This window comes from Nilaparvata lugens, chromosome X, assembly GCF_014356525.2.
Source record: "Nilaparvata lugens isolate BPH chromosome X, ASM1435652v1, whole genome shotgun sequence".
Taxonomy (NCBI): Eukaryota; Metazoa; Arthropoda; class Insecta; order Hemiptera; family Delphacidae; genus Nilaparvata; species Nilaparvata lugens.
This window is the reverse complement of record NC_052518.1, coordinates 35,107,773-35,123,002: the sequence shown is the minus strand read 5'-3', so window position 1 is coordinate 35,123,002 and position 15,230 is coordinate 35,107,773. Positions and strand designations below refer to the sequence as shown.

Sequence of the window (15,230 nt, the reverse complement as noted above, 5' to 3'; positions counted from 1 at the left end):
ATTCAAGAATGGCCACAACACAAACTTTGCTGAAATATCAGCACAGTCATATGCATTAGGTTATCATTTCATAACAATACGGTACTTCACATTATATTAATTAAAAATATATTGTTTTCTAGGTAAAAATTTGATGTAGGTACCGGTAAGCTTACTTTCAACATGAATCTTTCAATTACAAAGATAATTTGAATTCAATGTAAACTAATAAACTTCATTTGTAATTTTTTTTATTCCATTTCCAATATAAGTCACCGGTTCCATGGAACTTTGGAAATTCAAAATTCTTAGTTTATATTTTTTTATAGAGTTGGACTAAATTTTAGCAATGTGAAATCATAACCTTATTTATTTCAAAACATTCAATCTATTAAAATTTGAGAGAGACAATTTTGGGTTCAGTCTATTATATATCATGGTATTATATAATTTGCTGTCTTTTTTTTAGATAAATCAATTTATTTCCAAAACAAAATGAATATTACAAAAAAAGAACCTAATGTACTCAAATGCACCAGTATCAAGTACGGTAATAAAAAGTACTGGTACACCAAGCTTTTTGAAAATGGTCTGCATATGAATGCCTGTGCTAAAAAAATAATACAATACTGTAGGACTATTATAAGAAAATAATAGTTGAGAATACCAGGTCCTAAAAAACCACATCAATACCATTTTGTGTGATATATCGAACATTTAAAAAATCGTTTTCTAAGAAGCCTGAAATCGATTTTCGACACAAGCTCTTTCTTCTGCTCAATTATTGGCAGAATTGATTCCTGCGCATATCTACTCTGAATAAAATTGATTCTTCAAAAAAAATATCCGTGTTGTCGAATTGTGTAAAATCTTCCATGAAAGCCCATATGACTAATTTTAAAATTATATTTTCTTATTTCATATCACCAGTGCAGTTTTCTAAATCAATTATATCCAGTCCTAAGGACTTGCGCAAGAATATTGAAATATTTTGCACAAATTAGCAATAAAGATATTTAGTCAAGTCTCAACTTGTTTTATTCAGAGTGTGGTACATGATGTAAATTTCATGCCCAGATATCATAATAATCCTATACAGCAACTTCTGTTCATATGTTTAGATGCTTGGATGTCTTATGTTTGTACTTCACCGGATCTCGAAAACGACTCTAACGATTCTCACGAAATTCATAAGATAGTAGGCTTATAATATAAAGATTCGATTGCACTAGGTCTCATCCCAGGGAAAACTCGCTGGAGGACATTGAAAGGATAATTATTATTCATCCTTAGAAAAACAGCTGATAATAATATTATTTCGTCGTCTGTTGGTGATGGAAGTTAGTGAGTGAGCGAGTTCATGTGTGTGGGACTGTGTCAAAACTATGACTCAGCTGTTGAACTTTTGTAATCATTCAATCAGGTACTTAGTGCCAGTTGCAAAAAGGTCAGGCTATTTTCAATCCTAATTAATTCCAGTAGATCCATCTTTTTGAAATGATCTTCTCTGATTTGGTTGACGTGAAGTTAATCAGGATTAAAATTTAACCGGCTTTTGTGCAACTGGGCCTTTGTGAGGGAAATTTCTGCATTCCTCTGGGAATTAATCTCAATTTACTGTGATTAGATAGAACATATTCTGTATGTTATTTTAATTTCTTCTTTCGTAATAAATTTTTATGCTTTTATACTCCAGAGCGAAGCTTGGTCCCCGATATTTATAGTACAATGATAACCAAACTTGTTTGCAACCTTTTGTATTTCATCTTGCCATGTGTTAAGGCAAACGCACGGAACAGCAGACAGTCATAGAAAAAAGCAAACACCTGAGTGCAGACTCAACGCCGGGACATATATAACCGCACCGAGCCCGCGCCGACGTACGGCCGAGCTAAGCCCACGACACGGTAATGGCGGTTGGAGAGTACACATATCCGGGCGACAGCAGTGTCTCAGTTCTGTAGTGCTACTGCGGTCTGATTTCTGAATGTGTTAAACTAATGTCGATAATAAAACCATATTAAAATCTTGTTACATCCGAATTGAATTTATAATTTCAATTTTAAACTAATTACCGTACCTGTAGACACAGAAAATGAGAATCATAGTGCTGGTATAAATATTTCAGTGCCTAACAGTACATGTATCAGAAATATATATCAGCAATAAAATATTGTTATCTTCTGCCTTCTGCATCTACACGTAATTTGTTTTAAATTTAAAATTCAAGACACAGTCACGGGTTCCTTATTTTACACTTTTTGTTGTTTAATTATTTATTATATTATGTCTGTTATAACTTTGGCTTAACTTATTTGGTTCTACTTTTACTTTAACTTATTTTTCCGTTCAACCATATTTCTCATCACTTTGATCGTACAAAACTGATAAATTCTGTATCTCTTCAATAAGTTTTTCACTCTCTATATTAAGGCTGTTCGGTACACTTCTTATTATTTAAATCGGATAATCTTTTTCAATATAGCCTAATTGTTAAGATCATTATAAGAGTGAGAAAAAGTGGCAAATGAAATTTTTGAGTGGTCTAATGAGCGAGTTATGGGTTGTTGAAGTGCTAAACTCAGTTTTCTCTCCAGATCATAAACGGTTTCGAATTTTCCATTGGAGTTTTTTTTATACATTCAGTATATCATTGGCTTTGTTCTAATATGCGTTTTTTCGCGATTAATGCCAAAATAAACAAGTTATCGAATTTGCAAAAAATGTTACTTTTTTATTTATGAACGAAATGGGGAATAAAATGTTTTAGTTTGGAAAGAATAATTTTTTTGAATTTTCAAGAGAAGTTCTAATAATATAGTCGAAACCGTTTATGATCTGGAAAGAAAACGGAATCTGGAAAGTTAGCACTTCGACAACCCATAACTGTTTATTAGACCACTTGAAAATGTCAGTTGCCACTTTTTCTCACTCTTATAATGATCTTAACAATTATATTGAAAAAGATTATCCAATTTAAATAATAAAAAGTGTACCGAACAGCCTTAAACGAGGCCGCACCTTCACCGTCGAAAAGTAATCTGAACTAGTCTGAACTAGCCCGCGGTGACGGCGCGGGCAACAAACACGGTGACGGTGCTGGCGCGGTGCGGTAGTATGTGTCCCTACACGTTTGGAATCCTTTTTCTTACTCGCCGTAGTACATCTGACACTCGGCCGTACGTCGGCGCGGGCTCGGTGCGGTTATGTGTGTCCCGGCCAATATTCAGACAGACAGATGTCTGAGGAGCGATTTTTCCGCAGTCTGCTGCTGTGTGCGTTCGCCTTTATCGATGTAGCATCAAGTAAATACATTTTTGCTTGAAAAAAAAAACAACTATGCTTATTATTCAATAATGCAATGAGCAAATCAGTTTTAATTAAAAAGAACTGCTTTTGATGAATAACTAGTGACCCCCTGGGTTGGAGAACTCGCTCAAGAACTGTTGTATTGTAATCTTAAAAACCCGCAGCTTTCAATTATACTGAGTTGTTGAAAATTATGGAAACAGCTAAATATTTATTTTACAAGAATAATTTGACAGTGGGTTTCATTGGGGATCCTATTTGAAATGGAAAATTACTCTTCAAAAATAACTCTTTCGCTTCAACATCTTTGTCCCTCATATAATTCAAATTCATTTGTTTTAATGAGAAGGTGTTCATGTGATACATGATTTCGATACAGAGTTCCAAGAAAAAATGAATGGCGAAAGCCGTACATTGATATCTCAACTCGTATCAGTTGTTGATGTAATAGAATTAGTAAATATTATGTTGTACATTAACCAGTTGAAATCATGAAATGATCATTTAGGACCGGTTTCCGAGCTCGGGATTTAGCTGAGTTCTAGACTTTAAACAGCTGAAGTCAGAAAATTGGCTTTCCGGAACGGGACGTAGTCGTAGTTTTTATGATTATCTTTATTTTCTCATTTCTATAATTGGAAACTTTTTTTATTGACGAAGTGAAACATTCCTAAATGATTCAAAATAGCTGAAACTTAACACTATTTTCTTTTTATTTTATTTTCTAGTTTTTTGAAATTTAATTTAAACGTGGACTGCAACTACGCCCCGTTCTGGAAAGCCAACTCCAGCTGTTTAAAGTCTAGAACTCAGCTAAATTCCGAGCTCGGAAAACGGGCCTTAATCATCACACATTTGGTGTCAACGCATGCAGACGCATGTCTGTGTCATAGCTTCCAAATAGTTTCAACTTATGTTATGAATGAATGAATGGAGAAACTGTTGTAATTGCATGCAATGAATTCTTCAGCTGACTAAATGATAAATCAAAACTACTTTTTTTCTTATGCACTTTTAATGTCATTTGTTATATCCTGAAAAAGGAGGATGGAGTAAGTAAATTTTGTTGTTCCACAAACTTGACCTGTAAAAAGGTTTGAAGAATACGTGTTTAAAATTTGAAGCTGATTGATCAATTCTTTCTAAAGTTATTGCAGAGCATACAAACAGACGGACAACGACTTTGGCCCTCATTAAGTGCAAAGTGAGAACTCGCTAACGCTCGTTCAATAAAAACCAACAATGATAATTCAACATTTTATTTATTTTTAATGTATTATTATCAATTATACATGAGCAAAAACATTACGATACATCAACATTAATATCAGTAGGCCTATCACATAAATTTATACAAAACATGGATATTAATGAGTCATACACAGTCGATAAGAACTTCTATTGCTTATTAAGGATATTTGGGTGGCTTATTGGAGTTACCTGAAAAGAAAAACGAGTAAACGTCAAGATTTAGTCAGTGATGATAAAACAGCTGTAATATTTATAATCTGTTATCTCTGTTACTAAGACACATATTTAATGTCGAATAAAGCTCGTGTTGAGTCCAATTCTATTACAATTTATTCGACATTGAAAATAAAATAAATGGGTCCGAAAAGAAAAACGAGTAAACGTCAAGATTTAGTCAGTGAAGGAGAAAACGATTCGCAAAACCAAATGCTTGGAAAAATACTGAAACCAACAGTTTTATCGATTGACCAAGATTCAGATGAAGCACCGAAAACGTGGAGACATTGGAAGGTAACATTTTTAAACTTCTTAAAAAACAGTTCAATCCCGAAAAAGGATGAATTGAATGTTTTGATCAATTATGTGTCACCGAATATTTTTGAAAGTATTTGCAATTGTATATCATTTGAAGAAGCTATAACAACTCTTGAAGAAAGCTTTATAAAACCTCAAAATGTAGTACATGCACGTTACTGCTTATCTAAAGCAAAACAAACCCATGGAGAATCAATTGATCAATTCTATAATAAACTAAAACGGCTAAGTTTACCATGTAACTTTCAAGCAGTCACGGCTGATGATAACAAAAGTGAATATATCCGAGACGCGTTCATCTCCGGATTAGAATCATCGAAAATCAGACAACATCTTTTCGAAATGAAATCGCTAACTTTGCAAGACGCTATCTCACAAGCACGAATGTTAGAGAATGCTGAAAACATTGCTAAAGAATACGAAACCAGTTCAGAATATGTTAACACAGTCCTAGCAAACGAGAATAAAAATACCGAGAAAACGACTTTAGTCCGTAATTCTTACCAAAAGAAGATTCAATGCAGATTTTGTGGCTATAATAATTATAATAGCCAATGCCCAGCAAAAGGACAACCATGCCTAACTTGTAATCGAATAGGCCATTTTTCAAAAGTATGCAGAGCACGAAACGATAAAAAAAACCAAATGGTATCTGCCACAGTAATTTCAGCAGCAAATACCAGCACTGACCTCTCAAAATGTCTTGTTCCTATACGTGTTAATGGAATAGATACATTGGCACTATTAGACACTGGGAGCACAGCAAGTTTTATAGATAAGAAACTAGTAGTACAATCGAAGATGAAAACTATGCCATATTCCAATTTGATTACATTTGCTTCAAGTGCCTGCAACACTAAAACAACTGAGTGCGCTTTGAGTGAAATATATTTCCAGAACAAAGAATATAATGATTTTCCTTTGATCGTATTGAACAAATGTTGCGCTAGTGTAATTTTGGGACACGATTTTCTAAAGAACTTTTCATCCATCACTTTTGATTTCGGTGGATCTAAAGCAGCACTACAACTGAATGAAGACAATGACGCAAGAAGGCCTACTTATGAAATTAAAAAGTGTGCTCTAGCCCAAGCTACAGTAGAACCTGTCTCATTGTTTCGTGATCTTCAACCGGACTGTCGGCCTATAATAACTAAATCGAGACGACATTCAGAAGAGGATTACTTGTTTATGATGAATGAAGTCAAACGGCTTAAAGATGCTGATATTATAGAAAATAGTCATTCTTCTTGGAGAGCTCAAGCATTTGTTACTTCAAGAGAGAACCAAAAGAAACGTATGGTGATTGACTATTCACAGACCATCAACAAATTCACGAATTTGGATGCCTATCCACTACCACTAATGGAAGAATTAGTCAATAAGGTAGCGCAATATAAAATATTCTCATCTATTGACCTGAAATCTGCCTATCACCAGATACCAATCTTGCCTGAGGAAAGGCATTTCACCGCATTTGAAGTTGGACACAAACTGTATCAATTCAAAAGAATTCCGTTCGGAGTCACGAATGGAGTAGCTGCTTTCCAGAAAGAGATTGATCAAATCATAGAACAAGAAAATTTGACATCATGTTATGCCTATTTAGATGATATTATTGTATGCGGAAGGACCCAAGAAGAACATGATGAAAATTTAGAAAATTTCTGGAGAGCAACAGAAAAATATGGCCTCACGATTAATGAAGAAAAGTGTAAAATATCTATGGAGAATTTAACCTTTCTGGGATTCGAAATTGGTCAGGGTATGATTAAGCCCGATCCAGATCGATTGAAACCACTCCTTGACTTACCAGCTCCAAAAAATCAGAAAGAATTGAAGCATGTCCTTGGAATGCTTGCACACTACTCCAAATGGATAAAAGAATTTTCAAAAAAGATCCATCCACTTGTGCATAATACTCACTTCCCGTTGAATGAAGAATGCAGAAATATATTTGAATCATTAAAGAAAGAAATAGGATCTGCAGTTCTAGTGCACATTGATGAAAAAGTCCCGTTCACTTTGGAAACTGATGCCTCAGATTACGCTATTGGAGCAGTATTAACACAGAATGAGAGACCAGTGGCGTTTTTCTCAAGAACTCTTTCCACATCTGAAACTAGGCACTCTGCAGTGGAAAAAGAAGCTTATGCCATTGTGGAATCAATCAGGAAATGGCGACATTACTTACTTGGACGAGAATTTACACTTATCACAGACCAGAAATCAGTTTCATTCATGTTTAGTAATAAACAAACCAGCAAGAATGACAAAATCCAACGATGGCGCCTTGAATTATCAGAATATAAGTTCAATATAATTTATAGAGTTGGAAAAGAGAATATACCAGCAGATACACTATCAAGAGTCTGTGCCACTGTCGGATGCCATACAGATATAAAGAAACTGATAAAAATTCATGAGGACCTGTGTCATCCAGGAGTTACTCAACTCCATCATTGGACCAAAACAAAGAACTTACCATATTCAATAGATGATGTAAAAGAAGTATGTTCCAAATGTATTACATGTTCTGAAATGAAACCACGCTATGCCAAAGGAACTGGCCGCCTTATCAAAGCAACTCGACCATTTGAACGTCTTAATATGGATTTCAAAGGCCCACTACAATCAAGTTCAAGGAACAAGTATATTTTAGTTCTTATAGACGAATATTCCAGATTCCATTTGCCTTCCCCTGTCCTGACATGACTACTAATACAGTAATAAAACACCTTACATCACTATTCTCTCTTTTTGGTGTACCATCTTACATACATTCCGATAGAGGAACATCGTTTATGTCATCAGCTTTGAAAAATTTCCTACTATCAAAAGGAATTGCCAGCAGCAGAACATCGCCCTATAATCCAGCCGGTAATGGGCAAGTCGAACGGTACAATGGAGTTATATGGAAAAGTGTGATGCTAGCCCTAAAATCGAGAGGTTTGAACAACAGTCACTGGGAACAAGTTCTCCCCGATGCCCTTAACTCTATTCGTTCCCTATTATGCACAAGCACCAACTGCACACCACATGAGCGGATGTTTTTACATGCAAGAAACTCAAGTAATGGAAAACCATTACCAACCTGGCTATTGACACCTGGACCAGTATGGTTGAAGAAGATGACAAAAAACTCAAAACAAGAATCGCAAGTTGAAAAAGTTGAATTAATCGAGAGTAACCCTGAATATGCGTTTGTTCGCCACAACGACGGCAGAGAATCGACAGTCTCACTTCGCCAGCTCGCCCCATACCCCACGAGTGCCGATTGATATTAAGGGGGAAGATTGTGATGATAAAACAGCTGTAATATTTATAATCTGTTATCTCTGTTACTAAGACACATATTTAATGTCGAATAAAGCTGAGTGTGACATGCTTTGATACCAATTACCTAGTGGAATATTTAACGCTCAACTATAACAATAATCTTACTGAATTAATTTTTCATGACGAGCTGTAAGAATTGATATAGGCTTATAGGATGCAAGATTAGTATATTAGTATTAAAAATATAAATATGTGTTAGCTTGCTTGCATGATAATATGTTGGCTAATCTAAGTTTTTTTTTGTTTTGCTGTTTACTTGCTTTATTCATCAAAATATGACTGATTCAGAACGAAATAGTCTGACTGCAGACTTTAGTGTAATGGATGGTTTTATGTGGGTTGACGAATTCAAATTTCGAAAAAGCTACGTATCCCAGAAGGGACAAATCTCATATAGATGTACAAATAAGTTGTGTTCAATGACCATTAGGACGGATGCTAGTGGACGAATTGTTTCCAGGAGTAGCGGTAAACACTCCCACCAGCCTCCCAAAGAGAAAAATAGTAGAACTCCTGTTTTATTAATTTTTCATTTTATTTTCGGTTTAATGGCATGTATCCGATTATACGGTAATGAATTTATACAGTGAAATATTTATTGGTGATCAGATAATATAAAAATTTAGTTTATTCAATTTCCTGGATGGATAAAAGATATATTAATATTATGAGTAAGAGTAATTCAAACCTACAATTTATAAAGAGATAATTTACGATTCAATACAGTTTAATACAGCTAAGTTGGTTGATTATGGTTACTGATGAATGAATTCGCAACTAATAAGTTCAAGTAGAGAGACAAGTACTAAATACTTTAGTAGACTTTAAGAGGTGCAATACCGATTTTATTACTGATGAGTTATTATTAGAAAGATTATTATGTATTAATTGAAAGAATAAATTAATAAAGTAAGTTATTAGGTTATAGACAAGATCTACGATGAAAAAAGATTTCTAAAGGCATAAACAAGAAACGATTTATCTTATCTGCGCACCTCGAAACACGACCGTCTGCTACCACTGCTCCGACTCGACTCCTGTCGGTGATAGTACTGTTGTAGTTTAAAGAAAGAAACCTGTGCCTCTGTTATTCTGAGTAGAACCAGGTGCAGTTAATTGATACAAATAATTGAAAATTATAGTCGGATCAAGTGTTTACTTACATGATTAAAGCTACAATGGCTGTCACAAATATCAGCTTGATGTGAACAGCTCAGATTTGTGAGCTAAGTGGCCATTCTCCAGGTTTTCACTAAATCTCTCCTAAGTTCTTATCACGGGATATCAGTAGGTGCATTACCTCTCCAGAGATAGCTGCGCTTGTTCGTAATCATCTGAAACCATTTCTTCAATTATTTTGTGGATTCAATCTGTAATAATAAAATTATGATTAATATTAGAATCCCAGCATTCAATATTTAAAAAAATATATATTATTATCCTATTATTTGCTGCCAGCAGTAGGAACATGCTCATATGCAAATGATAGGCTGTCAATGTATGATTTTCTTCACATTTCACGATTCAAGTTTACATTTTTGAGCTAGAAAAACATCAATTTCTCTATATATCCCTTTTAGAATGCTCTTAAAAACACATTAAATATCAATATTAAACTTGAAAAAATAAAATATTAAATTATTTTCATGTTGCCTACAAAATATTTTATGTGTTGATAAGCATAATAGCTAGACATGTTAAAATTGTTATTGTTAATCTATCAAAGATAAAATTATGGTAGTTTTAGTCTTATCTAAGTGAAAATTGGTACAAAATTATAATAAATAAACGTAGGCCCAAGTAGACGAAGTACACCTAACATGAATGTGATGTTTTTGAACCTGCTTTGTGCTTAGGCGATAAGTTAGTTTAAGCTAGTCGGTAATCATAAATATATTTAGTGGAGTCACCTGAGCAAGACGTCAACAGTTCAGTGGGAGTGGCAGGTGCATGTTTGATAAGAATGATAACTTAAGGTTGTGCATCACGCTTTTCAAAACATTTTATGGTAACATTTTTCAAAGAAGGCTATTCCGATTTGGATACCATTGGTCTCACTAAATGAAGCACATCACAAGGGAAAACTCAATTCATAATTTTTACTTTTTGCGATATATAGTTTAAATCTTGGAAGAGATCCGATCCATTGCTGAATTGGGAGCAAATAAATTCATGAAACTTTGAGGATTCATTATTCAAGATAGTTGCTCATTGTAGACCACTATTTCAACATTTGTGGCCTCATTTTGACTCTGCCTGCAATGTTTATCCTGGAATCAGCCTTAATGGTGGAATGGAAACCACAAATGATCACAATAAATGAAGAAACTCATCACTATAAAAAGATCTACAAGCAAAATTGATCCATGTAGTGGAAGTGACTTCAACCTTGGCCAGGAATGGGCCTGAATTATTGAGCAAAAGAATATTGAACAAGGTTGCAGCTACTGTACGAAGCATAGAAAGAGGACAAGTTGAAGAAGACCCTGAAAAGTTAGCGGGTAGACAGACCCACATCATGACCACCACTCTGTCGACGAGGCTTATTCTGCACAGTGAGGCTTAGACGCTTCACACGCATTCGGTTCGGTTCGTTACCGAAAACGAATGAGGCTTTTATACATGTCATGTTTTAATTCGTACGGTTCTAATTAGGTATTTTCTTCTCAAAAACAGCTGTGTTTGGATTTTCACAGTTCATGCTGGTATATTTAAAACAGCTGGTGTTAAATTGTAAGATGTTATTTCTTGAACAACAAAAATTTAGGGCCGGTTTCCGAGCTCGGGATTTAGCCAAGTTCTAGACTTTAACTGGCTTTTAACTCTGGAGTCAGATTCAAAATCAGATGTAGTCAATTGATTTTCCGAGTCAGAGCATTAACGTAGTCGAGGACTCAAATAGACCCTGGAGTTTAGAGATCACGTTAGACCCTGGAGGTTATTATTTCGCTTTGTGAGTGAAGGGCTTATAAGTCCAGGACTTAAATTAGATTCTCGCCTCTTTCCGAGTCAAGGATTTATCAAAAATCGTCCAGGACTTAAAACAGCGTGATTTTAAACCCTCGACTGGGGTAGGGTTTAAATTCAAGTTCTAGACTTAGGGACGGTTTCCGAGCTCGAGATCTATAAGTTCTGGACTTACAGAGTCCAGGACTAAAATAAGCTCTCGGGTCTAAATTGACTTTCTGAGTCACGATTTTATCTTCTAAACTCCAGAGTCTATCAAGTTCTTGACTTATTTGAGTCCAGGACTTTAACGCAGTAAACATGAGGGAAATTCATAATATTTTGCTGTTGTATTGTTGGCATTATAGCAAAACGGAAACAGCTGATTGCAGCGGGACAATTCAAATGAGCATGCTCTCCGAACTATTTAGTAAAAATACGTTTCGATTTCTTTGTAGGCCTATTCAAAGCAAAACCTTTGAAAGGTGAATGAATAAACATTTCATTTTACGTTATGCTATTATTGATCATTGATCTAACCAGTGATTATGAATACAAATTTCATTAGGCTACTGAGTTTGAAAACGTATTTTTTTTTAAAAAAAACTGTATTCCATGACATTTATTTGGCTTTTTATCTACTCCAAAACAATAACTGAATTGTGTTTGCTCAGTTAAGTCTAGAACTTGAATTTAAACCCTACCCCAGTCGAGGGTTTAAAATCACGCTGTTTTAAGTCCTGGACTTAAAAGCCCTTCACTCAGAAAGCGAAATTACAAACTCCAGGATCTAAGTCCTCAACTACGTCAACGCTCTGACTCGGAAAGCCAATTTTCCGACTCCAGAGTTTAAAGCCAGTTAAAGTCTAGAACTTAGCTAAATCCCGAGCTCGGAAACCGACCCTAAAAGTTAATTAAAAATTGTGAATTATTTGAAAAGTTTCTTTTTGATTATGTTAATTTTGAATGTTTAGAGAGATTATTTTTTTAAATTGAAAATTTGTTCCTTGTTTTGACACATGGTATATAAACTTCATCTCTTCTCTCCATTGATGAAATCATGTAATATTCGTGGAAAAAAATTTCTCCCTGAGTTTTAATTTATATCTTTCATATTTTTTTGGCAAACTATTCATTGAGAAAAAAATGTTCCTGTGAACTAACAGAATTGAATTGACCATATGATTTTGACTTGGAAAATTTTGAAAGAGATAATCACGATATCAGGTTAAAATAAAAACAAAAAAGGCCAGTGTGTGTAGAAGACTTTGTTTTTTCCTGATTCCCTAGCAACAAATTCGAATATGATAAAACCTATTCGTGTCGAGGGGGCGTTCGGTGCTATGCGGTTGCTATTCGGTACCGAATTCAAACCGAACTACCGTTTTAAACTTATCGGAATTTGCCGAAAATGAAACGAACCGAATGAGTGTGAAACTAGCCTGACAACCACAATGCAGCAGCGTTTCCAAAGGGATGGAAACTAGTATAAAGTGATTAAGAAAGTATTGCCTGTCTCATTACATATTTGATTTCTCAGAATATCAATTCTAAGCAAATTAAATCGATTTTTTAAAATTACCATATTCAAGTTGTTTTTGATAGTATCCAAATCGAAACAGTACAAAAATGTCACCTGTAAAATGTTTTCCAAATGGGTGGCGCACAGTATTTATAAATAAGGTAAAACTTTGTGGCTTGGACACACACACAGCGTTCTGCGGACAGGAATCAGAGAGGTCTTAGCAGGTTATAGACATGAATATCTAAAATATAGATGAAGGCCACTCTGACCGCTTCCCGCAGATTGTTCTCTGTGTGTCCCAGCCCATACTGATTTAGAGCAAAAGCAAAAATACCATTTCATGGTGAATTGTTCACTTACTTGGTCAAAAATATTGATTGCATCTACCGTATCAGTTACTGAATCACATCTTGAACGTTCCATTAGGATGCAATTGATCAGTTTGGCACTGTAAAATAGAAATAATAAGTTCAAGTTAATTTATAAGGAAAACTTTTGCATAATATTGAATTTAACATTGGCATAAAAAAAGTTGGTGATCAAATGAAAACTACTCATTCAAAGAGGGTAAATAAATACAGCGATACTTGAGTACAGGTTAATTACAGCTGATTTTACGAGTCACACTGGCAAACAAGGAATCTTCCTTCTACCGGTGTTTTTGCCTCACCTACTGTACTCATGCATGTGAGCATAAATTTAATCTTAATTTATTAATACTATTATCATGAATAAGGATGTCATTTTGTTATAATTTCTAATAAAATTGATTAACATTTCCTTAATGTTTATGTTTGTATCTTGTTTTTGGCAAATAAATTCATTCACTCAAGTAGGCTTATAGTTAGGTCAATGCTATAATGCCAGTAGAAAAGATAGGACAACGGCGTTGCCGATTTCCTGTATTGCCACTGGCTCCTATAATAGTGAATAGTTGATTTGGAATAACATATCTGATGTAACCTAATATTAAATGTACATTCTATTTAATAATAATAAATAATATTTTATTTGTCAAGAAAAAATATTATTCAATTAGTGATTCATAAATTTTCATGATTTAAATTAAATCTTTTTGTAAGGTCTAATTAATTATATTTTTATATTGTAAAAAACCAATCATGTGAAGCAACATGAGGATAGCGCTAAACCTATTTCAATTTCCAAAGCTATTTGATTTGTCTAATGATAGACAAGAATAGCAACACCAATGTTTATCAAATGCTGCCATTAGGTGGACCTCATAGTACCAGAGTTATTATATTTATATTGAGTTACCATAAAGCAAAAATAACGTAGGAATATTAGCGGCTTGAGTTAACAGTGGAATTTAAAACATAAAAGCCCTATACTAAACCATTAAATTAAACACCATGAGGTAGTTTTTTATGATATTGTTTCTCTATGATGTTACAAATTACAGTAGTCTGAGTACCGTACCTATAGGCTATAAATTATCTTCAAACAACCAATCCAATCAACTCTAGGGCTTCAATGAGTCTGGTTGAATTTCATTCAGTTTATAATTTGGTTAGTGGAAAACTTTTTATAAAACACTGGAAAACTTTATTTCATAAAACAATCCACATTTGGCTAAACCACTCTAAGCTTAATCTTGAATCATTTCTCTAAATGGATTTTCCAACAAGTAGCCTGACTGCAGTAGGCCTACATGTAAATCACTTATGTTAGCGAATCCTTTTTTCAATTTATTGAATAAATGATGCAGTAACCTACCTACAGTATTTAAAAGAAGATTAAATTCATAAAAATATCTCACAATAGGGAATAAGGTCTAAATATATTTAGCCTATTCAGTACCCATACTTCTAATATTATTCGAGTATTCTAATGATAGAACAAAGAAATTAATAAAAGTTGCTAGCCTATTATTAATAAATTAAATTTGCTATTTTAAAATAATATTTTCAACTTTAGTAACTTAGTCCACATTAAACTTACCTCACGATGATAGTTATTGAGGAACCAAATTATGTCACAATGTAATAGATATCACTAACCAAAAAGTATATTTTTGTATTATCCCAATCCTAATTATAATTACATTTTAATACATTACATGAAAAAATAGTAGCCACTAGCCTGTAAAACAATACTCCATAAGAAGAAAGAAGCTGCGTTGCTTACGAAACTACAAGCCTACAAGGCTAGAACCATCAGGTGATCAGCTGTTCAAAAGCGTACACGCTCCTTCAACGAGCGCGCCTAATTGTAGCGAGATTCGAAGGTGAACTTTGGTGTCACATTGTAAAAATTTCATATCAAAATCCTTAACATAATCAATCATTCAACTTCAATTTATTTTGTCCACTCAAATAAATTTATT

At 34.1% G+C, this 15,230-nt stretch overlaps 1 long non-coding RNA gene across 2 annotated transcripts; it reads right to left on the bottom strand.

The window, feature by feature from the left end:
• Nucleotides 1-8,455: 8,455 nt before the first annotated feature.
• On the bottom strand, nt 8,456-15,062 carry LOC111052829. 2 transcript variants are annotated; one of them, XR_005573353.1, is made up of 3 exons: nt 14,846-15,062; nt 13,244-13,331; nt 8,456-9,782 (listed from the first exon to the last, which is right to left on the bottom strand). It is a non-coding gene; the product is annotated as an uncharacterized LOC111052829 (long non-coding RNA). The 2 variants fall into 2 exon arrangements; XR_005573354.1 differs by having other exon boundaries at nt 8,456-9,746; nt 14,846-15,058.
• Nucleotides 15,063-15,230: the final 168 nt, after the last annotated feature.